The sequence below is a fragment of the Pelodiscus sinensis genome, chromosome 4, assembly GCF_049634645.1.
Source record: "Pelodiscus sinensis isolate JC-2024 chromosome 4, ASM4963464v1, whole genome shotgun sequence".
Classification (NCBI taxonomy): domain Eukaryota; kingdom Metazoa; phylum Chordata; order Testudines; family Trionychidae; genus Pelodiscus; species Pelodiscus sinensis.
The window spans coordinates 44,400,202-44,421,389 of NC_134714.1; the positions used below are offsets into that span (position 1 = coordinate 44,400,202).

General features: G+C 49.5%; 1 long non-coding RNA gene across 2 annotated transcripts; it reads left to right on the top strand.

The window, feature by feature from the left end:
• Window positions 1-2,361: 2,361 nt before the first annotated feature.
• LOC142829104 (uncharacterized) lies at window positions 2,362-17,119 on the top strand. Of its 2 annotated transcripts, none has more exons than XR_012903383.1 (3): window positions 2,362-4,787; window positions 6,901-7,014; window positions 12,460-17,119. It is a non-coding gene; the product is annotated as an uncharacterized LOC142829104 (long non-coding RNA). The 2 variants fall into 2 exon arrangements; XR_012903382.1 differs by lacking the exon at window positions 2,362-4,787 and adding an exon at window positions 5,461-5,598.
• Window positions 17,120-21,188: the final 4,069 nt, after the last annotated feature.

Sequence of the window (21,188 nt, forward strand, 5' to 3'; positions counted from 1 at the left end):
TCCTTTGTTATTGGGTCTAATCACATCTGCTTCTCTGTAGGTGTTCACACCCTCAGGGTTATCAGGCTGCTCCCTGAAGCATTGCTTAATGAGGACAAGCTGAGAGCATTCTTCAACTGTTCTTCTAAATAAATCTAGATCTTCTGCTCATTGTTTGGCTGACCTTTGTGGGTGCCTAGACTTGTGCACTAGGTCCTGTATCGCCACCGGGTCATGGAATTGCCCTCTGCATAGTTGAGGGCACACCTTGGCAGGCTGTGTATATCTGTGGGTATGTCTACACTACCCCGCTAGTTCGAACTAGCGGGGTAATGTAGGCATACTGCACTTGCAAATGAAGCCCGGGATTTGAATTTCCCGGGCTTCATTTGCATAAGCGGGGTGCCGCCATTTTTAAAACCCCGCTGGTTCGAACCCTGTGCAGCGCGGCTACACGGGGCACGAACTAGGTAGTTCGAATTAGGCTTCATTTGCAAGTGCGGTATGCCTACATTACCCCGCTAGTTCGAACTAGGAGGGTAGTGTAGACATACCCTGTATGTTTCCCAGCAGGTGCCTGAGCAGTTAAAGTCCCTTTTGCCTGCAATATCCTTGCACTCCTCCACAGATGGTGCAGGGATTGAGCTCTCTTTCCCCCTGTAGGGCTGTGGCTTTGCCCATAGTTCCTGTTGTTTGTTTTTTATCTTTTGTTGTTTGTTCTCTGCTACCCTCATCATGAGTATCTTATGGGATTCATATAATCTATTCCTTTGGACTTGCCTTACTTGGACTGAATGTAGACCTGGTGAAAATGTAACTTCACTGACTGAAAGGGAGCTTCCCTCAGCTAGAGCAGGCATTGACACACCCCCATTCTCCCCACTATAAGCACAAGGAGCAGGAGCCATGCTGGCTCCTCATGGGACAGGCAGAGACTAGAGCTAGGAATGGGCAATAATTTTTGATGGGGGGCCACTCCAAGTATTTGGAAAGTGGTCCAGAGTGGTACTCTTCCATTATATTAATGGAGGAGGTGCGAGGTCTGGGATGGAGCTTGGGTGCAGAAGGGACCTTGGGGAAGGGAGGAAGTTTGGGTGAAGGAGGCAGTTGTGACCTAGGGCACTGGACTAGGGTGGCGGGGGTTGGATTATGACCTAGGGTAGGGAATTAAGGTACCGGGGGTTGGGGTAGGGATTTGGTTTGTGAACTAGGGCAGAAGGGGACTGTGATCTGGGGCAGGGGATTGGGCTGCCGGACCTGGGAGGGGATCTGGGTACAGAAGGGGAGCAGAGGATTTGGGTATGTGGAGTGGGGGGGCAGGAGTGGGGGGGCAGAGGCATTGGGAAGGGAGGGACTGGGGTGTGAGAGAGAGGCTCTGCCCAGGAGACTTACCAGCCAGCAGAGGTTCCTGAATCAACCTCTCTGCCTGCCCCACCCTCTCACAGGCTGCAGACGTGCTCTGGAGCCCCTTGTGCTTCATGGCTGCCTGTTACTGAAACAGGAAGCTCCCACTGGCCAATTTCTGGCCAGAAACAGGCCGATGGGATTGTGCTGGGGGTGGGAGCAGTTTCTAAAACTTCTCCCCTCCCCTCCAGACTCTGTTTTCAAAGAAAACCCCCCCATGGCTGCATTTGCATTTGTGTGGGTGGGACAAGGCAAGCTGGGAGCCTGCCTGGGGTTCCCTGCAGTATCCACAGGCCGGATCCAGCCCCTTGGCCATATTTTGCCCTGACCTAGACTTCCCAGGCCAGTGGAAAGTTTACTTTCTTTTTCTTCCTTTCCCTTCCTCCCTTTCCTCTGTGATTCCCCTGATCCTATAGTGACCATCTTGGTCTTGTTAACAAGAGAGCAAGAGTCAGGCTAAGTCTGTGGCCTGACAACGCGAGATCTGTAATTAGACGCTGCCTTCGCCTCTCGCCTCCATACGGAGATAAGGATAGAATGCTGACTCTGGTAGGGACCTTGAGATAAGGAGCATCTGGGTGGAACTAAATAACTGTTAGCCATTGGTGTTTGTAATGGGAAGGAGACTAATTGTTACTGTTATGATATTTAATAGACAGTATATAAACTGCTTCATAATTGCTTGTATTCGAAGATCTGCCTCCGTGAGGGGGGGACTCCCCCCCTGTCTGAACCAGTTTTTCCCTTGCTGCAGCTCGTAATAAAACTGCCTCTGGCTACTTGTTGCGTAAACACAACGCAGAGTGAGGACAATGTTTTCTTCCACAATTTCGGGGGGGTGGCTGGTGGGAAGCAGGGCTGGTCCAAGGAGGGGGGGTCGGGGTTAGCAGGGCTGGCTGGGGAAGATCGGGGGGAGCGGAGCTGACTGGGGGAGATTGGGGGAGGAGAACCAGCCGGCAGGAAGCAGGGCTGGCTGGGAGTGGGGGGTTGGGAGCAGTGCGGGGAGAGAATTGCCGGCGGGGAGCAGGACTGACCCGGGCACATGCAGATCCCAGGGTGCTGCTTGTCCTGCATATGATCCCGGCGAAGCATGAGCGAGTCCACCTACTGCTCCACAACATGCTTGTACAGAGCTCAGGAGCAGGGGCAGATGACCGTTTTGCGGGGCCCCGGGCAGCATAATGCCGCGGGGCCCCCTTTTGCCACAGCGCATGCTCAGTGAGGTCATGCGCATACGTAGCGGCGCCACGGCGCATGCGCAGGGCTTTCTGAAGCAAGGGGCCCGGGGCGGCTGCCCTGTTCGCCCTGCCCTATATCCGCCCCTGCTCAGGAGCACGGACAGGGCTTCTCTTCCTCCCCAAGGCGTCACTCCTATGTCAGACGCAACCAGAGGCTCCCAGCGCCGATCACGCTCCGCCTCCCAGCCACTTCCCTCACCCCCGCCAGGCTTCCGTCTGGCACCCAGCCGGCAAAACAGAAAATACCAGACATTACACATGTCTGGTATTTTCTGAATTTTTTTACCGGACAGAGGCCCCAAAAACCAGACGGTCCAGTTGAATACCGGATACTTGGCAACCCTAGGAATGAAATCTGCATGGTTTGGAAGGACACCGATGGCTGTATCCCAGCCTTCCTGGCTACAGGTTCACCAGGCTTTGTTTGAGCAGCTTGTCCCTCTGACAGTGACCCCAGAAAAGGACAATAGAAGCAAGAACCACGACCTCTTGGACTTCAGCTGCAGGAGCTGCCCTGCTCTGCCCTGTCCTTTGACCTTGACTCCAGAAGGAGAGAGGCATGAAAGGAACCGGAGTGTCTGGCACCAACTCCCTGCAGTTCACCTTCCAGCTGCTGCCCTCGCTGCTACCATCCTGCAACTGGGACAATCTCAGGCTGCTGCAGATAGCCTCAGACACAAAGGGAGTGAATGAAAGTCAAAGGATCAAATGGAAGGAGCTGGCAGCTGGAGCAGGATCTCCAAGGGTGGGTCCCAGCTTTGCAAAAAGAGGTTTGGTGAATGTGAATAGCTCCATGAGTAGAATGGCTCCATGTGACTTGTGGGGGGGAAGGGAGAATATTCCTGCACAGTCCCCACTGCTTGGCTTGGTTCACTGCCTGCAGTCTGGATGGAGCATAGGATCCAGGTGAAGACTGCTGGGGGAGCATACAGATATGATAGCTTTGCTCTGGCTATGCTCTCTTTGCAGCTGTGGGAAAAGATCAGTGGAACTGTGCAGTCAAGGGCCACCAGCTCTGCCCTGTTCCAATACACAATTCCAGCAGCAGTGTGGCAGAGCCTGTAGAGCTGGGCTCTGGAGGGCATTCCATTCCTGCAAAGAGCTCTGGCATCCTCCTGAGGAGCATGGGTTTTCAGGACTGCAGAACCTTCCATGCCTTGGGTTTTATAAGGAATAAAATTTGTCCCTTCAAAGAGCTGCCACATTCCAGCCCTGGCCCAGGGATGAGTCTAGTAAAGTTAACTTGCATATGCCTCAGGAAAATATTGCTATTGACAGTGATAACTTGTTGCAAATTGTTGCATCTGATCTGTGTTTCCAGGGGTTGTCGGAGCAGGACAGTTAGCTCCTTAGGACCAGGACTTGATCTCTGCTTGGGTTCTGGAACATCTATGTAGCCTGATTGCTACTAATTGTAATATATAAATACTGAAATAGAGACCAATATGCTGGGGGCTGTACAAGCACTTAGAAAAACATGCTCCTGGCCCCAGAAAAATTACAGTCATAGGCCTTGATCCTGCAAATCAGCAAGTGCCTAATTTGCAGTCTGAGTTTCACTGAAGTCAATTATTTGAGGACTCTTTGAAGACACGCCATGGGAACGCCCTTCACTGTGCTGGTAAGAACATTCTCCAAGACCCTGAGCACTTGCTCCCAAAGTTGGTGTCCCAGGGTCTATGATGATTAGGTAATTTTATGGGACTTGTGGGCAATGTTCCTTCTAATCTTTCCCATCCATGTGCAGATTTTTCCCATCTGTGTGTGTCAAGTATGGGTTCTCTTGGCCAAGCCTCGCACCTATAGCCGAGATCTACCTCAGCAATCTCACCACGTCACATGGATAGCAACAAGGCTTATCTACCAATAAAATGGAGCTTGTCAGAGTCCAGCACTCAACACCATATATGGGCCTCACACCACACCCATGCCACTCCCAGAGCACAAACAACACCAAATATGGTAATAGGCAAGAACATAAAAACCTCTCTGCCCTTAGCTGGGGGAGGACTATGGGATGCTGGAAGACAGAATCTGAGTCTGGCTTAGGACTGATCACCCAAAGGCTGCCTCCCACCCACCGAATCTAAAAAGTCTAAAAGGGGTGTACGAATCTGGAGCATGCTCCGTTTCCTTGTGTGTCTTTGTGTTGTTGTTGCTGAGTTTGTAAGTATTTAATTTGCCCCCACTGTTGTTAAGTTGTTTAAAAGAGCCAGGTTAGAAAAAATATTGCTACCCTTGCTATTGTCAGTGTTAAAGAAACAGTTTTTTTAAAGTGTGTATATATTTGACTTAGCTGTAACTTAGGTAGGGTTTAAAAGTTGTTGTATGGTAAATATTAGGTAGTTCATTATATTAGGTAAATGTTAAGTAAATATTAGTAAGTTGTTCTGCTTAATAAATCACTCCTTCTTTAGCAAAACTTGTTGTCTTGCCATCATTCTGTATTTTCACTGGGTATTTGGCCTTAAGCCTCTGGGGCTCCTACCATTTTATCGAACCCAGCACCAACAGTGTGTAATAAATTTTATGTGCACCAAGGTATGTGTGAATGTGCACCACCAGTAGAAACAAAAAAACCTACTTGCAAGCATTCTGCTAATCAGCTGGGTGGCAATGAAATCACTCCTGAATGGCTACACATGTGCACAGATTACTGGGAGCTCTGTTTGTGGTGGCAGTTAGGCCATGGGGGCATTCCCTTTGTGGTCTAACTAATGCACTTCACCTGGCTTGGGTTGGAGGGCTAGAAGGGAGTATCATTAAACAAATCTGATAGAAAGGCTGGCGGGGACTTATAAATCCCATGTGAGCTTGCTCTCATCTTGATGGCCAGAGCTGATGCTGGTGGAGCTCTGGGAGCATGAGCACCCTGGGAGAGTCGGAGTGCTAGTCTAAGCCATCTGGAGCACTGCTTTAATCAGACCTGCTCAAAGGAAATCTTAGAGCTGCAGTGCTGCAAATAGCCCTAATGGAGGTAGGCCCTGAGATAAAACGTGGTGGTGAAACTGAATTAGTGTTGGTGTGGTGGCTCTATTTAGACCATATTCCTACATCCTGCTTGTGGGGAGGGTGATGATCCACTATCTAATTGTTCTCATCTTTGGAAGAGTTTCCCTTCTCTCTTGCCTTGACCCATGCTTCAGAGTAAGGCTAATACTGTTTGTCTCCCTCCACCCCACCCCCATTCATTTTTTTTTTTTAAAGCTTTTGGTGGCTGCTTTCCTGTCTCTGTAAGGGAAGTGCCTTTCCTGCATACCCAGCCCCAGGAGAGGCTCAGAAATTTCTGCACTGCTAAATGGTACAGTGCCGCTTGGGAAAGCCACACTTGACCTCCCCCCCAGGTTAGGTTTTCCATGGGGGGTGGAGGTAAGTGGACGAAGTGTTGATTCATCCCTTGAACAAAGCTCTGCCTGTGGGGAGCAGGGGGCCTGAGCTTGCCTTGCAGAGTGATGGATGGGGGGAGGGATCAGTTTCACCCTCCGTGAGAGTGAAGAGACAAAAGGCCTAGTGATCTGTCCGCACAGAGGGCCCAGCTCAATTTATCAAGCAGCACAAAGCCACCTTCCCTCCCCCATGGGCAAACATAACCTGCCTAGGGTCAGTGAGATTGTGCCTCTGTCCCAGGGAGAAGCCAACGTTCTGGATAGAAGCAATCACATTGATGCCCTGAAGTTCCCTTCTTTCTCTTGTATATGAAACCCAGTTCCCTTTTTAGAGTTGTCCCCAGTTCCACCCACTCTGTCTGAACCAGCCATCTCCCCAGGCCACAGCAGCACCTGTGCTGTGTCTAGTGAAGTTCACTGCCCCTGTAACAAACTTGGCCCAACCATCTCCATTAGCATAACAAACATATCCTTGCCCAGTGTAATGCACAGCTTAGCATCTTCATTTCTCCTAAGCAACTAGCAGCAAGGCAAGTGGGACCTAGGTGCAGCCTGCACAATAGCACAATGTTCTCTATGGAGGACATACCTCACCTTTACTTTAAGTTGTGTTATGGTAGTGCCTAGAGTTGCCAGTGAAGATCCCAGGGCCCCAGTGTGCAGACATCAGGTAGGAGAAAAGAAGTGATATTGCCATTTTATAAATGGGGACCAGAGAGGTGGGTTTGAATCCAGGTGACCAGTGCCCTACTATGAGACCACTCTCCATAACCATGGGATCTAGGTGACCAAGGTGCTGTTTAAAAAGCAGCAGCTTGGCTCATGCTCTTCGTTGCACCTCTGATTTTGGAATTCTCATATGTGAAGCTGCTCTTGCTCTTTGGTTTCCACAGGAAAGCGCTGCCAGGCTATTCTGTGCTTATTTGTGCAGGGCTGACCGTGCTCAGTGCTACACAGTGTACATACCGTGGAAGCCAGGTCCTGCCTTGAAGCTGACTGAACCTAAGGTGAGACCTAGAATACAGTACCCACAGTGCAGAGTGACTCAGGCTTATTTTTCATTATTTCTTTCATTGATGTGTAAAGCTCTCTTCTTGTGGGAATGGTGGCAGAAGTGGATTTTTGGAAAGGATTTGAGCATCTGCACATGCAAGAGGGTGGCCTGGAATCCCAAGTGTCTGTATTGTGGAGAAACCTGTGCAAAAAGATTGTTCTGCCATGGCCTGAAGGAGGCAGGCTCACCAGTGCATAAGTTCTCATCATTAGCCCCTCAGACGAGGAACAATTTCCTCACTTCTGTTCCTGTGTGTGTTTCCTGTCGGTCCTGTCAGCTTCTCTCAATGATCCCTGCACTCAAGATAAGTCTCATGCAGTGAGGCAGCTCTGAGACAGCTAGGCTCAACCTATGGGGAGCTTTAAGGTTAGCACCAGGACCTTAAAGCAGATGCGGTAAGAAATGAGGAATGGGCGTGAGGCAAGCACACCAGGGTAATGTGCACGTTCCTTTTTCTATTGCTGCAGGCTGATGTGTGTTGTGCTTCTTGAAGCTATTACATGGCCCCTGACCTTTAGGTTTCAGCTTCTCCAACACCTTCCTTCAGAGGCTCTCAAAGCACTTTAAAAACAAGTTAACCCCCTTGCCCTCCAGTGAGGTACGTAAGAATTATTGGCAAGCTGATGCCCAGAGGTGGCAGTAATGTGCTTAGTATTGCACAGTGCTAATGGCAGGGTTGGAGCTAGAGCTCAGATCTCCACAAGATGCACATAAAAGCAAGGCCAAATATGCATCTCTGGAGTGTCTCAAAGTAAATACGGTGGGAGCCATTTATAGTCAGCTGGGTTATAAAAAATGGGGAGACAATTTTCAGATTTTCCATGGAGTTTCACTCCTCCTGCATCACCCCTGTGACCTGTCATCTTGGTCTATGCACATCATCATATGAGGGATGCTTCACTCCCTTATACCAGGGTTCAGCTTGGCAAATCCCCTTGTATGGCAGGCTGGTGTACAGTGCTGTAGTCCTACAGGCATTATCTTTACCTCCTGACCAAGCAGGAGGATGAAGTGAGTAGGGGAGCTATAAAGAGTGATTTCTGATGTGTATGGTAAGGAGTAGAAAGGAGCCAGGCTGGCATTGCTATAGCTGGGAATGAAGAGGTGGACTTCCAGAACGTATACCCTCTCTGTACTTTCCATGTTCAGACCTGGTATGAAGGGAAGATGCATCCTATTACAGCAGCACTCCACTTACAGTAACCCATTGTATGGGACTGTGCGCACCTTGGGTCTAGCCCAGTGGGTCTAGCTTTGGTTTACGGTTGGTGGGTGGGAGGCTCCAGTCACAGAACTTTGGGCTGCATTTGCTTGCTGTGCAGTGGTGGGCTCTGGCCCCAAGCTCAGCCCTCATTACCCCTGGCTGCTGCTGCCTTGCTAAGTGCACCATTGTGCTGGTCCACACTGCATCTGTACGAGGGATGTAATAGTGTAGTTGATTAACCGATTAATTGATCAGCAAAAGCTCATAGGTTAATGCTTATAGACTACATGCATTTCATTTCCCCCATCCATTGCCAGTAAATTTTTTAGCAGGCTGGCCAGCAGCCTGGCTCAGTCCTGGCTTACACTGGGTCCAGGACCTACCCCTGCTGCAGCTCTGCATTTAAAGTGTATTAGGAGCCAGGCAGGCAGCCCAGCTTAGTTCCGGCTCTTGCTGGGTCCAGGAGCTCAGACGCTCCTGTAAACGGGCTGCTGCCACCCCGAGCTGCTGCGGACCAGCTCCCGCCTGGCATCCTGCTCTGCTGCCTCTGATACAGTGGCTGCCAGTCCTGCCCTCAGGGACTGTAGAATAGTCAACGAACCAATAAGAATTCATGATTACTGGATTATTTAATTAACCGATATTTAACATCCCTAATCCGTACCCATCTCCCCATTCAGGGCTTAATTTGTCCTTGGGTTTGCCAGGGCTGAAGTCTGCTATGAAAAGTGATAGTTGTATGTTTAATATCCCTTTTCACAGCCAACTTAGTAACTAGCAAGTATTTCAAAAAAGTCATGTAAAAAGCAGAAAAAAAGACAACATAGAAAGCACCTTATTTGTGTTTCTATTCAGTTTTGGTCCATTAGAAATAACTGAACATTACTACAGAGTTTGCAAAAGACACCTACATAAATAAATGTACAGTGAGTTGGACATATGTACATATTTACTTGTTTTTCCTAAAATTAAGTATTTTGGGAAAAATATTAGAGGTAGGTGGTCGCATGTATTTTGAGAACCTCTGGCTACAAATCAGGAGCCCGCAGATACAAAGCATGTTGTGGGTTCTGGTTATATTTTACTCCAGCAACTAGCAGGTCTTTGAGTTTGTCATGTCTAATTGCTGGGGCGGAGGAGAGTTTTGCAGGGCCCAGGGTGCGGAGCCTATTGAAGCGCGGGGCCCAGGGCAGCACAATTTTGTGCATGTGACACGGCCGCAGCCGAAAGGTAGTAGCGCGTGCGCGCGGGGCCTATTGAAGCCCAGGGCAGCCGCCCCGCTCACCGTGCCCTATATCCGCCGCTGTCTATGTTAATTAAAACATTAGCTGTTAGCTGTGTTTCTATAGCTAGGAATGCCTGGGAAGAGCAGAAATCCAATAGTATTACAAGTATTGCACCTGGGTCTGATTAGCATGGGTGTGAATAGAAGAACTGCAATACTGGGTCAGACTAAAGGTCCATCTAGTCCAGTATCCTGTCATCTGACAGTGGCCACTGCTAGGTATCCCAGAGGGGATGAATTAAACAGATAATCAAATGATCCAACCCCAGTCACCCATTCCCAGCCCTGACAAACAGGCTAGGGACACCATCCCTGCTTATTCTGGCTAATCGCCATTGATGGACCTATCCTCTGTGACCTTATCTAGTAAAAGTGCTGGCCTTTCACAATCTTCTCTAATAGGGAGTTCCACAGGTTGACTGTACACTGTGTGAGGAAAATACTTCCTTTTGGTTGTTTTAAACCTGCTTGCTGCCTGTTAATTTCACTTTTTGACCCCTAGTTCTTATGTTATGGGAAGGAATGAACAAATTAATTTTCTTCACACTAGTCGTGATTTTATACCCCTTTATCATATGCCCCTTAGTCGTCTCTTTTCCAAGCTGAAAAGTCACGGTCTAATTATTCTCTCCTCATATGGCAGCCATTCCATATCCCCTAATACATTATTGTCCTTTTCTGAACCTACAGGCAGTCCCCGGGTTACGTACAAGATAGGGACTGTAGGTTTGTTCTTAAGTTGAATCTGTATGTAAGTCGGAACTGGCGTCAGCTGCTGCTGACTTGCGGACGCCTGGGGCAGAGCAGCTGGGGTGCTGCTGGGTTGGTCCGGAGCGGCGCTGCGGGACCAACCCGGCAGCCCCCAGCTGCTCTACCCCAGGGGTAGGCAAGAAAAGCCTGGTCTGCTGCGGGGGGGCACTAGCTGCACCCCCCCCCCAGCAGACCAGGGAGACGGGGGTGGTGGGACCACCCAAGTCCTCCATGGCTTTGCTCCGTCTCCCTGGTCTGCTGACCTGGGAGACGCGGAGCAAAGCCGCAGAGCACGCGGGCAGCGGGGGACAGTCCAGGCACGCCTGGGCTGTCCCGCTGCGGGCGTGCTCCAAGGTTTTGCTCCTGTCCCCCTGGTCTGCTGGGGGGGGTCCAGCAAAGCTGCTGGACCCTCCCCCCCCAGCAGACCAGGGACACTAGAGCAAAGCCGCCGCCTGGGCGGCTTTGCTCCCGGGCAAATGAGCAAAGCTGCCCAGGCTGCGGCTTTGCTCGGGTGTCCCTGGTCTGCTGGGGGGGGTCCAGCGGCTTTGCTGGACCCCCCCCAGCAGACCAGAGAGACCGGGAGAAGCTTTTCTCGCCCCGGAGGACACGGGTGGCGACCCGCCGCCTGTGAGCTCCGGGGCGAGAAAAGCCCCGTTCGTAAGTGCGGATCCGACGTAAGTCGGATCCGCGTAAGTCAGGGACTGCCTGTATTTCCAATTCCAATATATCTTTTTTGAGATGAGGCGATCACATCTGCACTCAGTATTCAGTAAGCGTTTGTACCATGGATTTATATAGAGGCAGTTTGATAGTTTCTGTCTTATGTTTCCCTTTCTTAATTATTCCCAACATTCTGCACATTGTGGAGAGTTCTCTGAAAACATCCACTCAGTGACTCCAAGATCTTTTTGAGTGGTAACACCTAATTTAGACTCCATGTGACTGCAGATATTGGGATTTCTGAGATGCTACTGAAAAGAGAAGGACTGTACTGTTGGAGAGAGCTTGCTCTCCAATCGTGGGAAATTTCAACATGGAATGAAAGCTTTTTATTTGGGAAGGAAAACTGGAGTATGTGCCTTGCAATTCTGCATTAATAAGAATAAGCAGATGCAACTGCAAGCAGGGCAAACAGCCCTTAGCTCCAGTTTGACCCTGTCTCTGGTAATAGGTTACTAAGAGCCATGGTCTGAGCTCTGGCTCTCTGGAGGTTGAAGTGTGCATGTCAATAATCAAGCAGACTAGGCCCCTCTCTCCAAATGCACCCTGCACTGCTGATCTGTTTGTAATCCTCACACGTTTAGTGTCCCACAGTTGTTTTGCTAAGAGTGGTACTGCTGAATCAGCTGTTCTGAAAGAGGCTTCTTCTATCAGTGAATGTTGCTAGAGCTCATCTTCCCACCTTGTGCTCGTGGGAGATTGCAATTTGCTGAAAGAGCCTCCCTGACAGGGTGTAGCATGTTTCGTGTCAGCCAGTGACTTGGACAGGCCATCTTGTTTCTAGGAGTTCACTGTGTGAAGCCTTGCCCAGCCTGCTGTGGGGTGTAAGAAGGGCACATCCTTCCAGCCCTTCTGCTTCCTCCACCACAGCACTGAGACTAATGCCCAGAGTTTGAAATGTTTGAAAACATTTTGATAAACTTCCAAACGTCTGTTGTACAAACCAGATGTGCGAGCCCTGTCTGTAAATTCCCTTCTGAAGAACAGGTGTGCAGTAATAACTTTAGCAGCAGACCCAAAGCTCACAGGGTCATCAAATTGCATAGAGCTCTGGGGCTTGGTGCCTTTCCCACCATGCAGCATAGGCGAGGTTTTCTAGGAGTGTCAAGCATGTTAGGGGTTTGCATGCAGTCAAGATCAACACAGATTCAGTTTGTAGAAAGAGTGAGGCATGGAATGAGTAGGACACAAAAATCTATAGTCCCAAAGCACACTGCACTAATTAAAAGGCTCTTTGCCCTGGTTGCTAGGGCAACACAGTGATGTCCATGGATACATTTGTTTGGGAGCGCCCTATGGATGGAGCACAAAGCTAGATTTGGCCAGCATCCTCGATAATAAGTCGTATTCTATACACGTGTGAATGAGACACCTCAGGGGCTGTGGGGCTTGGGAAGAGGTCCTGTGTCTCAGATCTGCTCCCTGTTGTTTCTTGACAGCTCTGAATCACCATCAACTCAACTCTGCTGCTGCAAGAATATGGATGCTGAAGTGAGTCAACTTCTTCCCAGGTCCCCAAACCCCGAGAGGCCTTGTTCTGGAAATCTGGGCGTTGAGGTGTAGAGGGGGAGGGGAAAGGCCTGAGCTTCAGTCCTCTGTGGGGAACTGTACCTTTAAGAGACTTGGGCAAGAGCTAGTTGGAGTCCCTTTTATTGTTATGCACAGGCTCATGTCACACAGTGCTGATCAGTTTGAACTCAGACACTAAATGAAGCAGACCTCCATCAGGTTCCTTGCCTTGGCGTGCTCTCTTGCTGGGGCTGGATCTCTGAGTAGTTCTTCGAGGAGTGTCCCGTGGGTGTTCCACCTTAGGTGCACCAGCACCACTGGCACCCATTGTCAGCAAACTTTTGATAGCAGTGCCTCTGATTGGCTGTGCATGCAGAGCGCTGGTGTGCCACGCTTGGAATGATCATCTCGTGTGCACAGCCATCCGGCTCCTCAGTTCTCTGACTGCTGCTGGCTTCAGTCGCACAGAGCAGTTGCCCTCATTTACCTCATTCTACTATAGTTAGACTTAAAATTAGTGCTTAGTGTTAGCATTACTTAGCTTAGTCTAATGTTTTCCTCTTACATTTATTTAAAAAAAAAGGGAGAGAAGGGGGAAGGAAGAGTAAGAGCAAGGGACTCTTCCCTCTGCTTCTCAGAAGTTGTAGTTTATCCACCACCTACACAGACTCATGGTCTTTAGCAAAAAGAGACAGCCTCAAAACGGACCTTGTACCAAAACATGCCTGGCTCCCCAGCATTCAAAAAGTGAAAATCCTGTAAATTGTCCATTTCAATATCAGATAGACACGAGCGGTGTGTCTGCTGCCTGGATCAAGAACACAATACACAGCAGTGCAAACACTGCCTGCAGCTGACCAGTAGAACAAGAAGAGCCAGGGAATTCCAGCTTAAAATAATGCAGCTGGAGGAAGACTCTACAGCTGCTGGTAGACAAGATAGAATCTTGCCCCCCCCAGGCTCATGCCAGAGGGGCAACTACTCTATCAAGCCCCAGGGACCAGGACAGGGCTCAAATGCTGAGGAAAAAGGTCCCACTCCTCAGCAGGCTCTGACTCCCCACTGAGGAAGCACTCTGTGAACAGCAAGTCTGTCTCTGTGCCCGCCGCAGCTAAGCCGCCAGAGAAACAGAAGGGGAATGCGGCTGGTACTCACAAAAGCCAGGACTACAAAGAGAAGGTTCAACCTTCCCCCTCGCCCTCCTCAAACTGGATGAGGAACCTAAACATAGAAGCTCCAAGCTGGCACCCGCAAAGCCGCTGTCAGCGGCACCAGTGAGAGTGCAATCCGTGCCGGCACCAAGCGCTGCAGGGCAAACTCTTAAAGAGCCAGCATCGGCTAAGAGCGGGAACGCTCATAAGAGGCACTTGGCCCTGGCTTGACCTTCATTACTGGCACCGACAATGCGTTTCACTCCGAGGCCCATCCTGCCCCCCCTCAGTTGCCTCAGTTTATCTCCACAGCAGAACTGAGAGTGAGAGAAATACCAGGCACGCCTCCATTTAGAACAGGTGCCACCCCAAATACTTGTAGATATAGTCTCTCAGTAACACTAGCCTTGGCGCCTTCCTTACTCACTGATAATGAGGAGGATGCCATAAATATGCACGCTCCCAGAAGCTTGTTTCCCAGCCCTTTGTGACTGCAGCAGTGGCAACAGCCACAAGGGCTCCTGCCACCCATTTCACTCAACTGGCCATACTGGGACCCATGGGTGCCATATAGAGGGCAACAACCTCAGCAGCCCCACCTACCATAGGCTCTCAACCCCCACACTCTCCCCACACAGTCACCTGACCATCCTGCCTTCTCAGAGCAGAGAAGGATGTCACGGGCAGAAAGGACCTTAGAAGACCTGCCACTAACTGAGCACCTTCTATTCTTGTCAGCCGATGACACAATCATGTCCCCGCCCCCCAATGCAGGGGATGATTTCAAAACCTTTCAGGAGCTCTTTAAGAGGGTTGCAGACACACTGGACATATCGCTCTCAGCTCTGCCTGAGACTCTGCATAAGCTAACGAATGTTCTGCACGCTTCACCACAGGCCAAGCTGGCAATCCCAATGATTGAAGCACTCATGGAGCCTGCCAAAATTCTATAGCAAACACCAGCAACAATCCCACCGAGTGGTAAAAGATCTGACCGCAAGTATTATGTGGCCCCGAAAGGTGCAGAATTTCTATTCTCTCATCCCACTCCAAATTCCCCAGTGGTCGAGGCAGTCAACCAAAAGGGCAAGCAGCAGGCCACGCGCACAGTAGCCTAAGACAAGGACTGGAAGTGTTTGGACCTAACGGGCAAGAAGGGTTTACTTGTCTGCTAGCCTTCAGCTCAGGATTGCTAACTATGTGATCCTCTGTGCAAAGTATACACATCACATTTTCAATCAATTGTCAAATGTTATTGGAGAGCTTCTAGACAACAAAGAAGAGCAATACAAGGAAGGACATTAATTTCTAGAACAGCCCTATAGGCTGCACTAAACTTAGAAGACACTGCCTCAATGTCCCTAGTGCCTGCAGTCGTAATGAGGCATGCTTCATGGCTCCAGCTTCCCAAGAGAGGTCCAGTCCGTGGTGGAAGATTTACCCTTTGAAGGCATGAAGCTTTTCACTGAATCCAAGAATGCCTCACTTCATACGCTGAAGGACTCAAGAGTCACACTGAAGACCTTAGGCATACACGTACCGATGAATAGGAAGAAACAGGGAAGATCTTTCACACAGAGATAAACCTATACCATTCAACCAAGACGCTATGACTGCAGGCGCCAACCAAGAAAGAAAAGGCATAGGCAAGCATCTGACCAGGCAGCCATACAAAAACCTTCAACATCTCGTCAAGCGTTTTGATGATCTGGTCGAGGGTCGGACAGCTCTGAGATCTCCAGGGCAGCAATTCATACTTCGTACAGTATTTGGCAGCAGCCTAGCTGCATTTTATCCAGCAGACCTTCACCATGAACAAGTGAGTGTTGGAGATCATTGAAACTGGATACTCCATCCCATCCCCCACTACCAACCCTCCTCCCTGTCCCACTTCAACGACCCCTTACAAATAGGTTCTCGTATACGAGGCACAACACCTCTTACAACTAGGGGCAATAGAAGAGGTTCCACCAGAGCACAGTGGGAGGGGATTTTACTCCCACTACTTCACCACCACCAAGACAGGGGGTTGGAGACTGATTTTAGATCTTCGAAAACTCAATTGCTTTGTCTGCTACCAAATGCCTACAACTTCTGGGACACATGGCAGCGGCCATATTTGTGGTACCACATGCTCAGCGGCACATGAGACCATTACAGGCATGGCTAAGGATGGTGTAAAGGCCACACACATGCACCATCTAAACGGACAACTTTCCATACCAAACAAGATAAAGTCCACGCTTACATGGTGGACACTGCATCACAATGTGTGCAGCAGGGTACCCATCCAGCGACCACCTGTAACACTAACAATCACTACAGATGCCTCGCCAGTGTTTTTTTGTGTGACTGTACTGCCAGGTACACAATACCGGCACCTGCAGACGAAGTACTGGCACCTCCAGTCAGAGCTCAACAACTTTTCCCCTGGAGTACCATCACCTTTTATTTTTTTTCTAAACAAACAAAAAACAGCACTGCGCCTCGCTAATATGACATGGAGCAAACCTGGGCAAACATGTCATACAAGCCCAATGGCAACGCCTACCTTCCTCCCTCGGCTTCAGATCCAACTGCATCACGGTCAGAGAAGGAACTGAGGAGGCGGTTGGCTGTGCAGGCAGGATGACTGTTCCAAGCGTTGACTCTGAATGCACAGCCAACTGGGGAGAGGGGAGGCACTGCTATCAAGTCTGCTGACCATGGGCACAGCGGAGCTTGTGCACCTGAGGTGGAGCGGAGCACCCACGAGGACAACCATCTCGAAGAGCTCCAGTTACTGCACAGGGTGAGTAACCTTTCCTTCTGCGCTGCTCTGGGGAGGAGCAGAATTTAGTCCTGGGGAGAGAGTGAGATGTGGAGTATAGGTTTGCAGATGAGCTCTTGGGAAGACAATGGCAATGCAGCTCAATGGTGTGTATGAGCACTAGTGCCCTCTGCAGGAAGGAATGAAAGCCATGCTACAGTGCAGTCAAGTGATCAGTGAGAAGGGGTGTTTGATGCAGATGAGTTGGGATTCAAGGGACAAAATAAGGGAGATTTAACTGTAGACAAAAGCTGCGGCCCCAGAGGACTGCAGAGGAGGAAAACATGCTTCCCAGACCATCTCCGATAATGCCTCAAGATCCTGCAGTCTTTGGTTGGTTTTAACTCCTGATACCCATTGGGTAACACATGTAGCTAGTTGGGCGTTGGTAGTGACGCTCCTATATTCCACAGCTACCTCTATAAGCTAGAAAGACAAGAGCCAAGTCAGTTGTGGGAGGTGAGGACTGACCAAGAATAATAGGGCAGTTTGGAGACACGTCCTGGGAGCCATTATATGCTGTATGGTAAGTCTATGAGGAGTGCACTACATCATTAGCATTTTTGCCCAACAGGATTGTACTATGCAAATTAATTACAACCTCCCTAATTGTATGCCGATTGACTTACTTGCCACTGATGTCACAAACCCACCAGCCAAAATCAATGTTGTTGTTTGCTCATTCCCAACATTAATTTATTAATGAACTCTTAGTACTGACTCAAAATCACTCTGTCAGTGCCTCTAGTTCAGTGGTGACCAACCAGTTGATCAGGATCTGCTGCTAGATCTTGGAGCCTCTGACAGGTGATCCTCACTGGTTTGGCCAAGAAGCTATCAAGTGCAGCACTTCAGCTGTCCCTCTCTCTACTGCACACCTCCTGCCCTTTGCCTTGGAGCTGTCCCCTCAGGAGCCTCCAGCTTCCTATGCATGGCAGGAGAGGGTGAGGGGTGCTCCTGCCAAGGTGCCCCCTTTCCCACTCTGTATCCTATTTCCACAAAGCAGATAGGGGGCACAACAAAACTTAGTGGAGTTTGCTGGCTGCTTTAGGCAGTTGGCTAGGAGGGGGTGAGCCTGTCTTAGCCCCACTGCACCACCAGCCAGAAGCCACCTAAGATAAGCAGTGCCCCACTGGAGCCTACATCCTGAACTCCTACCCTAGTTATGAACCCTCTCTGCTCCCCAAGCTCCTGCCGCAGCCCGGAGCACCTGTGTATCCAAACACTCTCCCAGAGCCTGCACCTAGAACTTCCTCTGGCACCCCAGCTGCTTGCCCCGGGCTCAGCTCAGAGCCGCCCTGCCTGCGCTCTAGATCACTTAATCCAAGACCAGAGACTGTGCCCAATGCCTGATGAAAGGGAGTGAGAAATGGAGTGAGCAGGGGGCAGGGCCTTGGAGAAGGGACAGGAAGGAGCCGGGGTCAGGGTGTTTGGGTTTGTGGTAGATCTTGGATTGCACTTAAATTCAAAAAATGATCTTGTGCTTAAAAAGGTTGGAGACCACTGCTCTAGTCCTCCCTATGGAGGAGATGAAAGGGACATTAAACTTGATCTGGAGAGGACTGAGCAAAAGTGACAGCACTTTCTCTCTCACACTGCAAGCCCCTAGACGTTTCCTCCACACCTTTGGGCTCTGAGGTGCTGCTCTCATTCTTTATGATTAACCCCAGACAATCAGTCTTTTGATGCCATTCTATGGAGGTCAGTGCTTTAATCTCCCCAGGCGGTGTCCCTGGCTTCTGCGAGTGCCCTTCCTCCAGGCTGATACAGGACAGCAGCTGCCCCCACTCATTCAATAACTGCCTGGGGATTAACCCAATTCAGACGGCACTGGAGTCCAGTGTTCTGGCTTGGCACTGAAGTACATTAGCAGGGATGCCCCCAGTTGTGTCCCTGTAGCAAAGCACAGGGAGGTAAGCTATCTGGGGTTTGCCCAGTTATGCAATCTGTGGCCTTAAGACAGGGTACCTTGTGAGGAGGATGGAGAGGTTCTACAAGGGAGGTGGGGAGGGAATGCCCCTAGCCATACTGTACACGCTGCCCTCTTGACTGCTGCTCCTGGTTCTGGCACCACTCCCTACTGTGCTGGGCTTGCCAGTCTGTCAGGAATTCACACGGTCACCTGGGCTATTAGCATCGCTTGTGTGCACTTGGCTGTGGAAAGCTGCCTAGTCAGCTGGACAGAGAGAGAGTGGGAAAAGGAAAGAGGGAGGAGGAGGAATGAAAACTCTGAGAGGGATGGGCTGTGTGTGTCTGAGCTCAGGACAGAGCTGGGGGCGATGACCAGAAAATGAAAGGTCTAGGCTACTAGGTGCAGTTCACAGCAGTGGTATGAATATCCCTGATTCTACCTCAGATCGTTGTTGTCAGGTTGTTCAGTCGCCGGGGGAGGGGTGGGGAGGCAGCTCCCACAGGGGAAATGGGTGCTGCCTTTCTGCAGCTTCGAGCCCCAAGTTCTTGGCATCTGGTGACCAGACCTTGTGCAGAAGTGCACAGCAGCTTTGCACCATACATAGCAGCTGCCCATGTTTGCCATGTAAACTGCCATTTATAGGTCATTCATATGGTGCATGAAGATTGGTCAATGGATAAACCAGAACAGGAGAACCTCTTGGATAGAAGGAAGAGTCCCTCTGCAACTGTGGTGTCCTTGGAGAGCTGTAAACCCAGCCTGGTGCCTTTACCTTTTGCCCAATAGGATTGTACTATGTAAATTAATTACAACCTCTCTAATTGTATGCCAACTGACTTACTTGCCACTGATGTGACAAACCCACCAGCCAAAATCAATGTTGTTGTTTGTTCATTCCCAACATTAATTTATTAATGAACTCTTAGTACTGACTCAAAATCACTCTGTCATTGTCCACTGAGATACAGGTCTGACCTTTCATCTCCCAAATCAGCAGGATTCTGTGGTGGGGGTGACTGAAACTAAACAATGTGGTCAGAATCAACCTGCTCAAAATTCACATTGTCAACAACCAGCTTCCCTTTTAACTTGGGCTACCATGGTGGTAACTTATAGGATTTCCAAAACTGGTGGGCAGCCAAGCTAAGTGTTTTTGTAAGGGAATTGGAGAGCCATCGCTCCTAAAGGACAGTTTGTTTGGTAGAAGAGAAAAGGAATGAAACAGCTTTAATCTGAAACGCACAGTCAAGTCCAAAAAGTGGTGAATGGTGGTTTTGTTCTTTTCTTTTTTTTGTAATAAAACCTAAGATGGTACTGAAGAAATTCAATGTGTGTGGTTTTTTAAAAGAAAAGTTTAATACAGTGAAATAGAAGATTTTCCACCTGAGCCCTGACTTTCCTCCTGACTTTCATCACTGATATTTGTCCTTCTTGCTCGAAGTCCTTGAGTCTGTTCTTTTCTCGGTGTTTTTGTAGCCTTGGAGAACTGCTCCTCAAAAAAACAGATGTGGAAGCCTGCCCCCTTTGATCTTCCCCTAACACAGACTGTCTGGGTCACCGCATATCCTAAAGTTGGTTTCCTGTTCTCAGGCCTCTTGAGAGTTAAGGCTTGTTTCCCCCTCCCATACCTCCACCTGCGCAATGAATATTGATACTTCAGCTGGCCTCTTGAGGCAGCCATCAGAGTTAACACCCTACTAATATGCAGGAAAAACAAACTTTTGCTGTCCTTTTCATGGGCCTCCTACAGGCAGCACAGATACAGACATGTGTTGTTGTTTTCATCCTCTCTATATGCATATCCTGCTGGAAAATAGGGGGCTCATCCCTCTCTTAGAGCTATTGTTTCAGGCGTGTTTTCTCTCTACTGCATTGGTTACATTTAAGCTCAGCTGCTGGTGGGAATAGTTGGTGATGGAGCAAAGAGAGTCAAAATAACCATCAGTGTGATCATTAAACAAGGACCCCAATGGATTTCTCATGGCAGCTTCACCAGTGCCTTTCTCTAAATCATACCACATGACAAACTCCTATCTGACTTGCTATCCACTCTTGTCCTTAAGGATCTCTCATCTGTTCCTGTTGCCCATGTTTCTCCCTACTTTGTATCTGCAGGTTTATATATATTTTCTTGTGTTCTAACTGTCCAAGCGCTGCTGTGCATGGTCTGAGCCAGTATTAATGTGAACACACATGTTTAGACAATGGTATTCTCAAGGAGCCTGGCCATAGGATGCCTAAATGGTTGGTGTGTGCCTCCTTCCTTCCTCCTTGTTGTAGCTGGTCCTGTTTAAGTGAAAGCATAAGGAATGCAAAAGCCAACAACTCAATCCATGAGTAGGAGCTGTGCGATAAGTTTCTTTCCTCTGTTTCCTGAAAGCAGCCCATCCCTGACACACATGGCTAGTCTGCCTTCCGAACTCTTCCTCGGTCTGGGGCTCTCCGAGAGCTGGCAGAGAGCTCCACCAAGAGAGAGGGTGCAGCCATTCCCCTAATGCTCAGTAGCTGCACACCTACCCAGAGGGAATGTTGCGTTTTTTCATGGAACAGTGTCCCATCATCAGAACATGCTGAGCTATATGTTTCACTGCCAAGTCAAGGGGCTGGAATTATTTCATTGCAGGCTTTTCTAAATGCTTTATGGAGTCCCAAAGCTGGCTCTGCTGCTTGGTTGTGCCCTCTTCATAAGGTCCAGTCCAACTGGCTTGTGAGCTACCTTAATTTTGTACTTTTCATGATCACCATGGCCCCAAGGTTGTATCTCTGTCTGTGTGTGACCCATCTCTC